Source organism: Sus scrofa, chromosome 13 (genome assembly GCF_054392235.1).
Source record: "Sus scrofa isolate SSC_HxYL_T2T_F1_AM1 chromosome 13, Sscrofa_HxYL_maternal_Yorkshire_Landrace_v2.0, whole genome shotgun sequence".
Lineage (NCBI taxonomy): Eukaryota > Metazoa > Chordata > Mammalia > Artiodactyla > Suidae > Sus > Sus scrofa.
The window spans coordinates 48,618,401-48,634,873 of record NC_139395.1 but is presented as its reverse complement, the minus strand read 5'-3'; the positions used below and the strand labels follow the sequence as shown (position 1 = coordinate 48,634,873).

General features: G+C 42.8%; 1 protein-coding gene and 1 pseudogene across 6 annotated transcripts in view; one reads left to right on the top strand and one right to left on the bottom strand.

Moving 5' to 3' along the window:
* The window catches only part of RAD54L2 (RAD54 like 2), a 118,789-nt gene extending 102,541 nt beyond the window's left edge, over nucleotides 1-16,248 (bottom strand). For 3 of the 6 annotated variants that reach the window (XR_014823187.1, XM_084988451.1, XM_021068851.2), the window contains exons 1-2: nucleotides 16,061-16,248; nucleotides 13,662-13,809 (exon numbers count right to left, since the gene is read on the bottom strand). The gene's annotated coding sequence lies outside the window, so the exon portion shown is untranslated. The remainder of the gene's footprint in view (nucleotides 1-13,661; nucleotides 13,810-16,060) is intronic. The other 3 variants (XR_014823186.1, XM_021068854.2, XM_021068850.2) reach the window with 1 other exon arrangement.
* LOC100519736 (fatty acid-binding protein, heart pseudogene) lies at nucleotides 1,173-1,582 on the top strand (annotated as a pseudogene).
* Nucleotides 16,249-16,473: the final 225 nt, after the last annotated feature.

Genomic DNA, 16,473 nt, shown 5'->3' with positions numbered 1-16,473 from the left:
CTAGGAACCATGAGGTTGCAGGTTCGATCCCTGGCCTTGCTCAGTGGGTTAAGGATCTGGCATTGCCATGAGCTGTGGTATAGGGTGCAGATGCGGCTCGGATCCTGCGTTGCTGTAGCTCTGGTGTAGGCCGGCAGCAATAGCTCTGATTAGACCCCTAGCCTGGGAACCTCCATATGCCACAGGAGCAGCTCAAGAAAAGGCAAAAAGACAAAAAAAAAAAAAAAAAAAACAATGAAATAGTAACAAAGAAAACCATAGAAAGATCAATGAAATGAAAAGCTGGTTCTTTGAAAAGATCAACAAAATTGATAAACCCTTAGCCAGAATTAACAAGAAAAAAAAGAGGACTCAAATTAATAAAATTAGAAATGAAAAAGGAGAAGTTACAATGGACATCACAGAAATACCAAAGATCACAAGAGACTACTACCTGCAACTATATGTCAATAAAACGGAAAACCTAGAAGAAATGGACAAATTCTTAGAAAAGTACAATCTTCCAAGACTAAACCAAGATGAAATAGAAAAGATGAATGGCCCAATTATAAGCACTGAAATTGAAACTGTGATTAAAAAACTTCCAACACCTAGAAATTATCATGCTAAATGAAGTCAGTCAGACAATGAGACACCAACATCATATGCTATCATTTGCATGTGGGATCTAAAAAAAGGACACAATGAACTTCTTTGTAGAACAGATACTGACTCACAGACTTTGAAAAACTTACGTTTTCCAAATGAGACAGGTTGGAGGGTGGGGGGGATGCACAGGGGGTTGGGAATGGAAATGCTATAAAATTTGGTTGTGATGATCACTGTACAACTACAAATGTAATAAAATTCATTGGAAAAAAAAAAAAAAACTTCCAACAAACAAAAGTCCAGAAGCAGATGGCTTTACAGGCGAATTCTATCAAACATTTAAAGAAGAGTTAACACCCATCCTTCTGAAACTCTTTCAAAAAATTGCAGAGGAAGGAACACTCCCAAACTCATTCTATGAGGCTACCTTCACCCTGATACCAAAACCAGACAAAGATACTACAAAAAAAGAAAATTACAGGCCAATATCACTGATGAACATAGATGCAAAAGTCCTCAACAGGGTCCCGGAATTTTTGCATGCCTGTTCTATCATCTCTTTCTCAGCATAGCCCAGCCCCACCATGGCAGACGCCTTCATGGGCACCTGGAAGCTACTAGACAGCAAGAATTTCCATGACTACATGAAGTCAATTGTTGTGGGTTTTGCCACCAGGCAGGTGACCAACATGACCAAGCCTACCACAATTATCAAAGTGAATGGGGACACAATTACCATAAAAACACAAAGCACCTTCAAGAGCACAGAGATCAGCTCAAGCATGGAGTGGAGTTTGATGAGACAACAGCAGATGACAGGAAGGTCAAGTCTATTGTGACAATGGATGGAGGCAAACATGTCCATGTGCAGAAGTGGAATGGGTAAAAGACAACACTTGTTTGGGAACTAGCTGATGGGAAACTCATCCTGACATTCACCCAAAGCAGTGCAGTTTGCACTCGCACTTACGAGAAAGGAGCATGACCTGCCCATCCCTTCTTCAGCTGCTCCTGCCAACTGGCTACTCCTGGACTCAGCACCAGATTGCCTCATTTCTTCCTCTGGCATTTTGTAAAAATCCACTTTGGGGATATTCTCCTGGAGTCAGGTGGCACCAGTCCGCCTATAGTTCTGGTTCTTGTTGTATATGTTTGTTGTTTTTAACTGCATCCAAAGGGTGCTCTGAGGTCAATAAAATAGCCAAGGCCAAAAACAAACAAACAAACTTCAACAAAATACTAGCAAACCTAATCCAACAATACATTAAAAGGATTGCACATCATGGTCAAGTGGGATTTATCCCAGGGATGCAAGGATTCTTCAATATCCACAAATCAATCAGTATGATACACTACATTAACAAACTGAAGAATAAAAACCATGCGATCCTCTCAACAGATGCAGAAAAAACTTTTGACAAAATCGAACTCCCATTTCTAATAAAAACCCTCAAAGAAAGAAAGTGGACATAGAGGGAACCTACCTCAACATAATAAAGTACAGATACGACAGACCTACAGCTAACATCATTCTTTTTTTTTTTTTTTAATTTCCCTAATACATTATTTTTTTTTTCTACTTACAGCATGGTGACCCAGTTACACAGGCATGTATACATTCTTTTTTCTCACATTATCATGCTCCATCATAAGTGACCAGACATAGTTCCCAGTGCTACACAGCAGGATCTCATTGCTAATCTATTCCAAAGGAAATAGTCTGCATCCATTAACCTCAAGCTCCCAATCCATCCCAGTCCCTCCCCACCTCTTGGCAACCACAAGTCTATTCTCCAAGTCCATGACTTTCTTTTCTGTGGAAACATTCATTTGTGCCATACATTAGATTTCAGATATAAGTGATATCATGTGGTATCTGTCTTTCTCTTGCTGACTTACTTCACTCAGTATGAGAGCCTCTAGTTCCATCCATGTTGCTGCAAAAGGCATTATTTTGTTCTTTTTTATGGCTGAGTAGAATTCCATTGTGTATATACACTAATATCATTCTCAATGGTGAAAAGCTGAAGGTATTCCTGCTGAGATCAGGAACAAGACAAGGATGTCCCCTCTCGCCACTACTACTCAACATAGTTTTGGAAGTCCTAGCCACAGCAATCAGAGGGAAAAAAAAAGAAATAAAAGGAATCCAAATTGGAAAGGAAGAAGTAAAACTATCATTATTTGCAGATGACATGATACTATATCTAGAAAATCCTAAAGACACTACCAGAGAACTGTAAGAGCTCGTCAATGAATCTGGCAAAGTCACAGGATACAAAATTAATACACAGACATCAACTGCATTTCTATATACTAACAATGAAAGCTCAGAAAGAGAAATTAGGGAAACAATCCCATTTACCATCAAATTAAAAAGAATAAATACTTAGGAATAAACCTACCTAAACAGACAAAAGACCTGTACTCTGAAAACTATAAGACACTGATGAAAGAAATCAAAGATGACACAAACAGATAGAAGGACATACCCTGCTCCTGGATTATAAGAATCAATATTATCAAAATGACTATACTACCCAAGGCAATATACGAATTCAATGCAATCCCTATCAAATTACCAAGGACATTTTTCACAGAACTAGAACAAACTATCTTAAAGTTTGTTTGGAAGCACAAAAGACCCAGAATAGCCAGAGCCATCCAAAGAAAGAAAAACAGAGCTGGAGGAATCAGGTTCCCTGGCTTCAGACTATACTACAAAGCTACAGTCATCAAAACCATATGGTACTGACACAAAGAGGGAAACATGGATCAGTGGAACAGGATAGAAAGCCCAGAACTAAACCCACGCACCTACAGTCAACTAATCTACGACAAAGGAGGCAAGAATATACAATAGAGAAAAGACAGACCCTTCAACAAGTGGTGATGGGAAAACCGAACAGCTTCATGTAAAAGAACAAAATTAGAACACTTCCTAACACCTTACATAAAAATAAACTCAAAATGGATTAAAGACCTAAATATAAGACCAGATACTATAAAACTCTTAGAGGAAAACATAGGCCAAATACTCTCTGACATAAACAGCAGCAATATCTTCTCAGATCTACCTCCTAGAGTAATGACAATAAAAACAAAAATTAAAAAATGAGACTTAAAAGTTTCTGCACAGCAAAGGAAACCCTAAACAAAACAAAAAGACAACCCATAGAATGGGAGAAAATATTTGCAAATGAAGCAACTGACAAGGGATTAATCTCCAAAATTTATAAACAACTTCTGCAGCTCAATACCAAAAAAAGCAAACAACCCCATCAAAAAAAGGGCAGAAGATCTAAACAGACAATTCTCCAAAGAAGAAATACAGATGACCAAAAAACACATGAAAAGATGTTCAACATCCTACGTTAAACAGTAGGATTTTTTTTACATTAAAAATCAAGTCGTGAGGGAGTTCCCATCATGGCGCAGTGGTTAACGAATCCGACTAGGAACCATGAGGTTGCGGGTTCGGTCCCTGCCCTTGCTCAGTGGGTTAAGGATCCGGTGTTGCCGTGAGCTGTGGTGTAGGTTGCAGACGCGGCTCGGATCCCGCATTGCTGTGGCTCTGGCGTAGGCCGGTGGCTACAGCTCCGATTCAACCCCTAGCCTGGGAACCTCCATGTGCCGTGGGAGCGGCCCAAGAAATAGCAAAAAGACAAAAAAAAAAAAAAAAATCAAGTCGTGGAGTTCCCGTTGTGGCTCAGTGGTTAACGACTCTGACTAGGAACCATGAGGTTGCGGGTTCGATCCCTGGCCTTGCTCAGTGGGTTAAGGATCCAGTGTTGCTGTGAGCTGTGGTGTAGGTCGAAGGTGTGGCTTGGATCTGGCATTGCTGTGGTTCTGGCATTGTCTGGCAGCTGTAGCTCCTATTCAGCCCCTAGCCTGAGAACCTCCGTATGCTGCTGGTATGGCCCTAGAAAAGACAAAAAAAAAAAAAAAAAAAAAAAAAAATCAAGTCTTGGAGTTCCCTTCATGGCTCAAATGGTAACAAACCCATGAGGACACAGGTTTGACCCCTGGCCTCACTCAGTGGGTTAAGAATCTGGTGTTGCTTCAGCTGTGCTGTAGGCCAGCGGCTACAGCTCTGATTTGACCCCTAGCCTGGGACCTTCCATAGGCCAGGGGTGCAAGCCAAAAAAGCAAATAAATAAATAAATAAGAAAAGAAAAAACTGGGGAAATATTAGTCATTATTGAAACCGAGTGATGAGTGTATGGGGTTCATATACTATACTCCCTGCTGTTGTATTATATTTGAAATTTTCCATAATAAAAAGTCCACTCATAGAGTTCCCTGGGTGGTGCAGCAGGTTAAGGATCCAGCATTGTTACTGCTGTGACTTAAGTTGCAGCTATGGCACAGGTTCAATCCCTAGCCCCAGAACTGGATGCCACGAATGTGGCAAAAAAAAAAAAAAAAATCCACTCATGCAGCTTCCCTCCCTGCACAGATGATGGGGAATGGGGAATTAGTCAATACAAGGGAGAACAAACATCAAGAAAAAAAAATCTTTGTTCAGGTAACAAAGAATTCACCTCAGATGAAGAGTTCAGGCAACAAAGAATTCACCTCAGATGTAGAGTTCAGGAGAAAAACAGGACCAGAAGCCAGATCGAAAAGGATTAAGAGATACAGATTTTTTTTTCTTTTTTCTTTTTTTTCTTTTTAGAGCCACACCCACAGCATGTGGAGGTTCCCAGCCAGGCTAGGAGTCTAATCAGAGTTACACCTGCTGGCCTGCGCCATAGCCACACCACAGCTCATGACAACACCGGATCCTTGACCCACTGAGTGAGGTCAGGGATGGAACCCACAACCTCATGGTTCCTAATCGGATTCGTTAACCACTGAGCCATGATGGTAACTACAAAACTTGATTTTTAATGTAAAAATGTGGAGAAAAGAGAGGGCTATGGTAGCAGGAGAGGCCAAGAGCTAAGCAAAGTTACTATAGTTCTACCTTGTATATAGGTAAAAACAAAAAGGGGAAGGATGGAGGACAGAAGGTGCTGGAAAAAGATAACTGAGTAATCAATTAACTGGTCAATCTATATATGAAGCAAAAACATGAAAAGATGCTGATCCCCCTCCATAAGGAAATGTAAATAAAAATTAGTTAACTAGGAATTTCCATTGTGACTCAATGGGTTAAGGAACCACTGCTGTCTCTGTGAGGATGCAAGTTCAATTGCTGGCCTCACTCAGTGGTTAAGGATCCAGTGTTGCTGTAACCTGCAGCATATGTCACAGATGTGCCTTGGATCTGGTGTTGCCATGGCTGTAGCACAGGCCACAGCTACAGCTCCGATTCAACCCCCGGCCCAGGAACTTCCATATGCTACAGATGCGGCCATTAAAAAAAAAAAAAAAAAAAAAAAATTAGTTAACTAGGTTTCAATTGTCAAAGATTAAAGTTATTGATAATGTTCAGTGTTAGAGGAGAAATATAAATTGAAATAATCTCTTGAAAGATATGTGGTAAATGTTAGTAAAATTTTAAATATGCATAACCTTTGATGCATAAATTCCACTTGTAAGAATATATCCTAAGACATATACAAAGAACAGAAAGATGTATACAATGTATGTAAAGAGGTACACAAAGATATATACACAAGGATGCTTGTAATTGCAAAGAAACAGAAACAAATGTCTCTCACCAGGGGACTAGGAAAATTGATACAAATATATCTTACCTGTAACTACTTAAAAAGATACAATAGGAGTTCCCACTGTGGTGCAACAGGATGGACAGCATCTCTGCAGCCCCGAGATGCAGGTTCAATCGCCAGCACAGTGCAGTGAGTTTAAGGATCCATCACTGCCAGAACTGTGGTGTGGGTTGCAGCTGTGGCTTGAATTCAATCAATCCCTGGCCTGGGAACTTCCATATGCCATGGCTGCAACCATAATATAAATAAATAAATAAAAAGATATGTGCCCTAAACATGGGGAAATGCCCAAGATAAAAGCATTAATTGAAGAAAAAAAGCAAATTATAGAAAAGTAGATATACTGTGATTCTATTTCCATAAAAAAGAGGAATTACTTTATCTCACAGACACACACACGGAAACACAAATACATACCTATTAGCATACACAGTGCAAAAAAGTGTGGCTAAATATAAACCAAATTCATAATGGTGGTTAACATTGAGACAGGGGATTATGGGTTCCTCTCCTTATTTAAAAATGCCTAAATTTTACCTCTTATGTTAACTGCATAATCAGAAGGAAAAAAAAAAAAAAGTCAAGGACTTTCCAAAAGCAAGAATGATAAAAGTGTCATGACAGGAAAGGGGGAAAAAAATCAGGAGCACAAGTCCTAAACTGAGGTCACAGGTCAAGGATAAGGGAGATGGACAGCAGGTCTAAGGCCTGAGGGAAAAGTGAGCCTTGGTAAACATACAAGCAGCTGCTGTGGGAACTGGGACCCTGAGAATGCAACCCAAGAGCACCTGGAGAGGCAGAGAGAGCAGAACACAAGTGAGGCAGTGGGAAGTGCTAACAACAAAAGCAGTCCATTTTCCTGACTCCCCAGCAACACTGGGCAATCTAGAGGCAGCAAAAGAAGCAAGGAAAGAGAATTCAGGGTTGGCAACTCGCAGAGCAGATAAAATGCAAAGTCAAGCAGGTTGTCAGACCTGAGGAGGGCAGCACTGAAACTGTGAACCATGGCAAACCAGATCCAAATTAAGGTAGGAGGTGGATCAAACAGTAAAAAAGACGAGTTCCTGTCGTGGCGCAGTGGTTAACGAATCTGACTAGGAAGCATGAGGTTGCGGGTTCAATCCCTGCCCTTGCTCAGTGGGTTAAGGATCTGGGCGTTGCCGTGAGCTGTGGTGTAGGTTGCAGACGCGGCGGCTCAGATCCCGCGTTGCTGTGGCTCTGGCATAGGCCGGTGGCTACAGCTCCGATTTGACCCCTAGCCTGGGAACCTCCATATGCCGCGGGAGCGGCCCAAGAAATAGCAAAAAGACAAAAAAAAAAAGTGAAATAGAGAAAGATGGAGAGATGGGATGGAGGAGACAGACTGGAAAGCACAATGAGAACAAAGAGCCAAAACTCCATCCAGAAATGCACCTAGAGGATTCTTTCCCAAACTTCCCTTCTGTTCCCAATTTCTATACATTATCATACTAGGAGGAAGACCACAATTTGCATCACTGGCCTCAAGTGCAAAAGGATCTCCCACCTAGTTCTGGGTGTTTTTCATGACCACTAAGGGATCTGTGAGGAAAGTGAGGGCTCCATTTGGTTCCCCTCACATCCAGCCCTTCCAGTGTTACTAGGCTGCTCTACTACTACCTTCTTTATGGGTATGGATATCCTCTACCAGCCAGAGGCCTGTAGTAGGGAAGACTGTCACCCCAAACTGAAGCCCTAACACTATTTCCTGGGAACATTAAAAAGGGTCCTAGGAGTTCCCATCATAGTGCAGTGGTTAACGAATCTGACTAGGAACCATGAGGTTGTGGGTTCGGTCCCTGGCCTCGCTCAGTGGGTTAAGGATCCGATGTTGCTGTGAGCTGTGGTGTAGGTCGCAGACACGGCTCGGATCCCACGTTGCTGTGGCTCTGGCGTAGGCTGGCAGCTACAGCTCTGATTCGACACCTAGCCTGGGAACCTCCATATGCCTCGGGAGCGACCCAAAGAAATAGCAAAAAGACCAAAAAAATAAAAAATAAAAAATAATTTAAATAAAATAAAAAAATAAAATAAAATAAATAAATAAAAAGGGTCCTAAACTTAGAAAACCTAGCATCAAGTCCCAGCTTTTCTTACTGGCTTTGTGCACTTGAAAGCAAGTCACTTCACCTCTTGGCCTTTGCTTCTTCATCTATAAAATGGGGATATCTGCCACATAGGGCTGTTGGGAGGATGCAGTAAATGCATACGAAAGTGTTTTATAAACTATAATATCATAATATGTGAAGTATACTACAGTAAAGCAAACATTTTTCAATTCTACCTATATATGACTTTCATCAATGGTACTATCAAACCATGAATGGATGCTAGAACCTTCAATGAGCCTATACTGGCTGAAACTGTCCCTGTTTTTACTGCTTTTAACCTATAGTATAACAGCTTCTTTTCAAGATTTCAACACTGTGAAGTTCCTGTCATGGCTCAGTGATTAACGAATCTGACTAGGATCCATGAGGATGCCAGTTTGATCCCTGGCCTCGCTCAGTGGGTTAAAGATCCAGCATTGCTTCGAGCTGTGGTGTAGGTCACAGATTCGGCTCAGATTCCTCATTGCTGTGGGTGTGGTGTAGGCCCGCAGCTACAGCTCTGATTCCACCCCTAGCCTGGGAACCTTCATATGCCGCGGGTGAGGCCCTAAAAAGCAAAAAAAAAAAAGGAGTTCCCGTCGTGGCGCAGTGGTTAACGAATCCGACTAGGAAGCATGAGGTTGCGGGTTCGGTCCCTGCCCTTGCTCAGTGGGTTAACGATCCGGCGTTGCCGTGAGCTGTGGTGTAGGTTGCAGACACGGCTCGGATCCCGAGTTGCTGTGGCTCTGGCGTAGGCCGGTGGCTACAGCTCCGATTCAACCCCTAGCCTGGGAACCTCCATATGCCGCGGGAGCCGCCCAAGAAATAGCAACAACAACAACAACAAAAAAAGACAAAAAATAAATAAATAAATAAATAAAAGAGAGAAGATTATTAAAAAAAAAAAAATTTAACACTGCTCACAAAGTCTTCAATTTAACAGATGGTTGCCACATTTAAAGTGCTTTACACTTTGTCTCAGTTTTCTGTCTTATCTCACATCAATTTTTATCTTTAATCTAACTACAGTTAACTTTTCATGCTTTCCTTTTCTGCAGTCACCTGCATGAAAGAATAACTGCATTATGTAGGTTTCAATAAAGTTCCTCACACCTGGCCAGTGGGATTGCTATGTGATCTGAACAACCATGAAAATTAAATCAAAGTAATTTAGACAGTATATTCTCAAGTTATTTTACCACTAAGAAGAACCAAGAGGGTAACTAAATGAATTGGCACAATTCCATTACTTCTAGGGTGATAATTCGGAACACACAGCTTCCCAACAAAGAATATATCAGTTTCAGTGTTAGTGCAGAATTAGGCTGAACAAAGAACTAATATACATAATTTCATAATCACTGAGTTCAAATTCCTAAATTAAGTTTGGGCAAATGATCTTAATATCCTGAATATGGTGACAATGAGCTCAACTGGGTCTTCAAAAGGTCCATCAGCTGACAAAAGTCACAACATTCTAGTATTAAATCCATTACCCATTCCCAGGAGTTCCTATTGTGGCTCAGTAGTAACAGATCCGACTAGTATCCATGAGCACACGGGTTGTATCCACCGCCTCGATCAATGGGTTAAGGATATGGAGTTGCCATGAGCTGTGATGTAGGGTGCAGATGTGGCTTGAATCCTGTGTTGCTGTGGCTGTGGCGTAGGCCGGCAGCTACAGCTCTGATTCAACTCCTAGACTGGGAACTTCATATGCCATGGGTGCAGCCCTAAAAAGACAAAAAATAAAAAAGCCGTTACCAGAGTTCCCATCATGGCTCAATGGGTAACGAATCTGACTAGGAGCCATGAGGTTGCAGGTTCGATCCTTGGCCTTGCTCAGTGGGTTAAGGATCCGGCGTTGCTGTGAGCTGTGGTGTTGGCCGGCAGCTACAGCTCCGATTCGACCCCTAGCCTGGGAACCTCCATATGCCACAGGAGGGGCCCTAAAAAGGCAAAAAGACAAAAAAAAAAAAAAAAAAAATTTAAATTAAAAAATAAAAAGCCATTACCCACTCCCAGCCTGGAGAGTGATTGTCCGGAGACTTTATAGCCCAAATTGACTGCTCACTGGTTTTCATACATGAGGACAAAGTGCTCAGAGCAGTAAATGGCCAATGGAAGGTCTAGATAATACCCACAAAGAATGGTCACACTCTCTTTCAAAGAAAACGTTTTCCAGACCCAAAGAAACCAAGTAATAGCTCCCCAGCATTGGGGAGTTCCTGTCGTGGTGCAGCGGAAACAAATCCAACTAGGAACCACGAGGTTGTGGGTTCGATCCCTGGTCTTGCTCAGTGAGTTAAGGATCTGGTGCTATGGATGTGGCTGTGGCGTAGGCCAGGGCTACAGCTCCAATTCAACCCCTAACCTGGGAACCTCCATATGCCATGGGTGCAGCCCTAAATAGCAAATTGCAAGAAAAAAAACAGCTCCCCAGCATTAAAACCATGAATTGTATGGAATAAGCAACACGTTTTCACAGCAAAACTGAATGCCATTTTTAGTAACCTGGAATTAAAAAGGCAGAGGCACTACTTCAGCCAGGATCGGTTGCAGCCATGAAGTCAGAACACTCATCACACCACCAGCTCCACAAGGAATGATTTCATGTCACTTCATATGCAAAGATCATTCACTTGTTCACTCAATATTTACTGAATAGCTACTCCTATGTCAGAAATGATTAGGTAATGGGATATAAAGTTAAACAACCCAAGGTCCTGCCCTCAAGTAGGTCACAATGTAGGCACTAAAAACACAAAAAAATAATCCAAAGAGTACAGTGATTATGAAAGAAGCTTTCACAGATTGCAACGGACATACAAAGGAAAGGCAATCAGCTTAAGCTGGAAAGAATTCAGGAAGACTTTTAAGTGATGGTGGTGCCTGAATTCCTAGTAAATTCAAGCCTAAGAGTCAAACGAGCACTAGAATGGGGAAGAAAATTAGCAGAAGGAATAGCTAGAGCATGCTGGGATCTTCAAAGAACTCACTATACAGCCTCAAGTGACAGGAATAGTGGCAGAAGGGAGATTAGAAAAGAAGATACCAGAGTTCCCATAGCTCAGCGGAAACAAATCTTACTAGTATCCATAAGGATACAGGTTTGATCCCTAGCCTCACTCAGTTGGTTAAGGATCCAGCATTGCCATGACCTGTAGTGTAGGTAGCAGCTACAGCTCCGATTCGACCCCTAGCCCGGGAACTTCCATATGCTGTGGGTGTGGCCCTAAAAAGACAAAAAGAAAAGAAAAGATACCAAAGAGGCCAAGTCATAAAGGTCCTTGTGAGATGGTGAAGTAGAGATATACCAGGATCTAGATGTTCATGTATTTTGAGGCCAGAGGAATATTACTTTTTTTTTTTTTTTTTTTTTTTTTGCCATGCCCAGAACATGAGGAAGTTCCCAGGTCAGGGACTGAACCCATGCCACAGCAGGGACCTGAGGCACAGCAGCAACAATGCTGGATCCTTAACCCACTAGGCCACCAGGGAACCCCCTTTTTTTTTTTTTAATGGCCACAACTGCAGCATATGGAAGTTCTCAGACCAGGGATTGAATCCGAGCAGCTGCTGTGACCTATGCCAGAAGTGCAGCAACAATGGATTCTTTAACCTACTATGCTGGACCAGGGATCAAATCTGCCCACACCTCTGTATCAACCTGAGACACTGCAGTCAGATTCTTCATCTGCTACACCACAGTGAGAACTCCAATATTATACTTTTACCTGGAGTTAATAACCACCCAGAATGAAGGGGGGATTTGACTAAGACTAGAAGAGATTTAGGGCCAGTTATTTTGAATCATTTCTGTCTGGCTCATACTTATTTTCTCTTGACTTTTTTTTTCCCCTCTCACAGGGAAAAAATAAAACTGAACAATTCTATAACAAAGCCTGTGAACCTTCTGTTCATCAGAAACATTTCTGAACAGAGTGCTAGATTCTATCAAACTAGCCCAAATTAGAGAAAGATGACAAATCTCTCCAGCATCTGGAGCCTTCCAGGCAAAAAGACTAAAGTCAGGTATCTGATGCCAACAGAAAAAAAACTAGAGAAATATCCTCATCAGGGGCCACACAATACATGATGCTGCCTGGCATACTCTAGCAGTGTCACTGGGAATGCCCACTGTTCCCAAAACAAAGACATACCAAACAGTTACCTCCTGGCTTCCCCATAGAAACTGCCAGGAAAAAAAAACCTACCAGTGCCAGGAGTCACCTTGGACTTTATAATGTGGACTCCTGCCCACCAGTCCTGGGTAGACTACCTCAACAATACTCTCACCTGTCCATTGTGCCAAAAGGTACACACAGAAGGCTGCCTTCTTTACAAGTCAAGGAAACTGAACCTCTCATCCATGAATAGCAGCCAGCCACACTCCTATTACTGATACTACTGAGAAAAGTACACTCTAGGAGTTCCCGTCGTGGTGCAGTGGTTAACGAATCCAACTAGGAACCACGAGGTTGCAGGTTCGATCCCTGGCCTTGCTCAGTGGGTTAACCGTGAGCTGTGGTGTAGGTTGCAGATGTGGCTCGGATCCCACATTGCTGTGGCTCTGGCGTAGGCCGGTGGCTATAGCTCCGATTCAACCCCAGCCTGGGAAATTCCATATGCCGCAGAAGCGGCCCTAGAAATGGCAAAAAGACAAAAAAAAAAAAGAAAGAAAAGTAAAGTACACTCTACATAATGATATACACTACTACTAACAGCAATTACTAACCACCCATGAAGCACTAGGTCTTCATCACCACCAGTCCCCACTACAACCTGTAAAGGTTGTATTAGCTCCATTTTACACACTGAAAAAAAAAAAAATTGAAAAACAAGGTGCAGAGAGGTTAAGAGCTTATGCAGGTCAAAAAGCAAGCAAGAGGTAGCAATGGGATGACTCCAAAGAAATCAAACACCCTAAGCCTTCTTTCCAGGAGTTTCTGAGGTGGCTCCATCTGACTAAAAGGTGGTCAAAAACATTTTTCAGCAATCACCTTGCCTTCAAAGCAACAATTAAAGCTGTTTTTATTTTATTTGATCAAGTGATTTTCCAGATGGATACTAAGAGATACTTCAAATAATTTATTAGCTAAATGCCTTGATTTTAAATTTCTTCCTTTTTTTCTGGCCAAAATAGAGAGAGAGAGAGCAAAGGCAAGAATTTCATTTAACTAGATCAGAATGGAGTTTAACAATTAAAGAAAAAAAAGCATTCAAATATAATTTATGCAGTAAAAATTAAGAGGCAAGGAATTTCAAATAGACTGAGTCTTACCTTAATTTTATTCTTCCTATTCTAGCAGACAGCACTCCAAGCCATCAGCAGACACTCCCATCTTACACACAGTGAACCAGACAAAAGGAGTAAGCAACACCTTCATGCTCCCAAAACCACAGTGGAAAGGAAAGGCTTCCTGGGGAACCTAAGCACATATATAGTATTTGTGAAACACAGCTTACCAAGACACACACAGAAACAAAGTGTTTACCTTGGGGTGTGTCTACAGGCATACTTAAACAGGTGTGTTTAAATACTAATGCAAAAACAATCACATACCATTACGAATTTTACCCAGGGAAATATATATGAAGATAATCAATTGTCACTAGTCAAAATCAATACTTTATAAAAACTTTATTGAATGGTTTTACAGATTAAAAGTTTGATATGCCTGAATCACTTCTTCCTTCATAGACCTATAGCCATTTCTAAAATATGAACCACTACTATTAAAACGTGAAAAGTATCACCACTGTGGTGGTGCCCAATACAGTGCCTGGCATAAGTCAATAGATATTGGTTTATGAAAGAATAAAGTATTTAAGATAAAAAAATTAAAAGAAAGAGACAGAGAGACATACAGAGAGAAAGAATACAGTTTAAGGGAAATATGTGATTTCTTAATGATTAAGGGAAAAACCAATCCCCAGAACTATCAGTACAACAGAGAGAAATGGCCAGTATTACCTCATATCTAATCTAAAAATTTATACTCTATACTCCAATGAAGCAACACACTTCCTAATGCTCTAAACAAACTCGAAATGTGCAATGATTCGGACACTTTTTTTTTTCATATAGGATTTGATATCTCATCTACAGAGACCACACCAACTTTTGCCTGAATACTGAACACAGATCTCTGGTGCATAGTTCAGGTGTTTGGAGTTTGCACACTGCGTTTTAATGATACAGACGCATCCAGTGTACATATCAAATTCAGTGAAGATAGACAACACTTCCAGTGAAGATAATGTCCTGGGAGAGTTGAAATAAAAGTCACTAAGATTTAACAGATTCAATGTAATGACTTCATGGTAGTAGGAGAAAATGAAGCTTCATGGATATAGGGATATAACTAGTTTTTAACAACATAAACTGTTAGAGTTTTCACATTAAACAATGACACAGAAATTAGTGAAAAGAGGCTTAAAGTAATTTAATTTATGAGAATTGGATTGAAAATCCCTAGAATCTACATATATTATGGTGTCTAGGTTTACCTAACATCATAAACAATAGCCATAATGCTGAAAAGAAAGTGTAAGTCACAATTCAGAAACAAAGGAGAAAAAAAAAATGAACAGAGAAAGGCTTTGAATCCAAATACCACAAAGAAATTCTTTACTTAAAATACTGTCAATGGCAGCTATCATTCTGACTTGGAGTGAGAAGAAATGGTCTACACTGTCTTCCTCTCAGGAACAAATTCATTTCAGCCCCAAACACCCCTTCCAGCTCCATCTACCTTAGTGCCCAGCCACCAACACAGTCAGCCACATCCACTAGCAAGCGACAGGAATTCTAGCAGATCTGAGTCACCCCTCCCCCGCAGTAAGAGGTCATTTTCTATCAGGAAGCCCACTCTGCAAAGGCCCCTTGTTCGACTCACAGGCTGCCATCGCCATGGCCCTTAAAAAACTAATTCTCCAACCTCAGTAGCCTACCAACCCTTCTCTATACTCTCCAATTCACAATTCTGGCTTCACCCTAAGGCCAAGGTAGCCAACACTACTCACAGTGACACCCTGTAACAAGTTCCCTGCCGAAGAACCACTCAAAGCCAGGAGCATCAGGACCCTAGAGAATCCAGCTCTTTGCTCAACTCCCTTGTGCCCAACTGAGCTCCTGCCTTTCCAGGAAATAATCACCGGTTACCTCAGAGAAGCTAAACATTCAATACCCTACCCTTCTCCCCAGCCAGACCCCGGTCTGCCAAGTTCACAGACCTGCGCGGGGCGGGGGAGGGGGGACAGACGCATCTCCATTCGCCTTAGGGACCAGGCACACTGAAGCCCCTAGAATTCCAAACGCAACCCCCGCCCCCCCGCATCCACCCGCTACGGTCAGCCTCCAGGGCGTCTGCATCAGGCGCCAAGAGCGCACGCCACTAAAGTTAAGTCTTCGTGCCCCAGTGACTCCCTTTCCCGGCTACAAAAACCCTGAATACCAAAGCCAACAAGGCCCCGGGTAGAGGCCAAGACCCCTGCCAAGCCTCAGGCCACTGTTGCTTCCCAGGTCGGATCCAGTGTCCCAAGGCCCGGGCCACCGGGACCAGCTTGCTACCCCAGGCCGCTGAGCGCCAGGAGCCCGGGCCGCTTCCCCACTCGGCCCCCATTGTTGCGGGTCCCGGCGGCCCAAGCAGGGAGCCAGGGGCAGGCAGCAGCACTCACCTCCCGCGCCGCTGCTCCGGGCCGCGCCGGGCCGGGCAGGGCCGACTGGCCTAGCGTTCCGCTGTGCCCGCCTTTGCAGTGCCTGCAGCAGCGGCGGCGGGGTTGGAGGAAAGCAGCTGGCCAGGCCCGGGCGCCACGGGCTGGCTCTAGCTGAGCGTCGGTCTTCTCCGGCGGCGGCGCTCGCAGCCTCCGCTGGCGGTCCGCGCCAGAAAGCGTCCCCTTCCCGGCCCGCGCGCCCGGCCGCCCGGACGGGAACACGCGCCGCCGACAGGAAAGTTCCGCTGAGAGCCTAGCGGAGGCCGCTGTTCCCGGTACCGGGTGAACCGCAATTCCTCCCTCAACAGAGCTGTCTATGCTACAGATAACTTTTTCAGGAGTGAATGAGGCGCGGAAGTTTCAGGGAAGAAACCTGA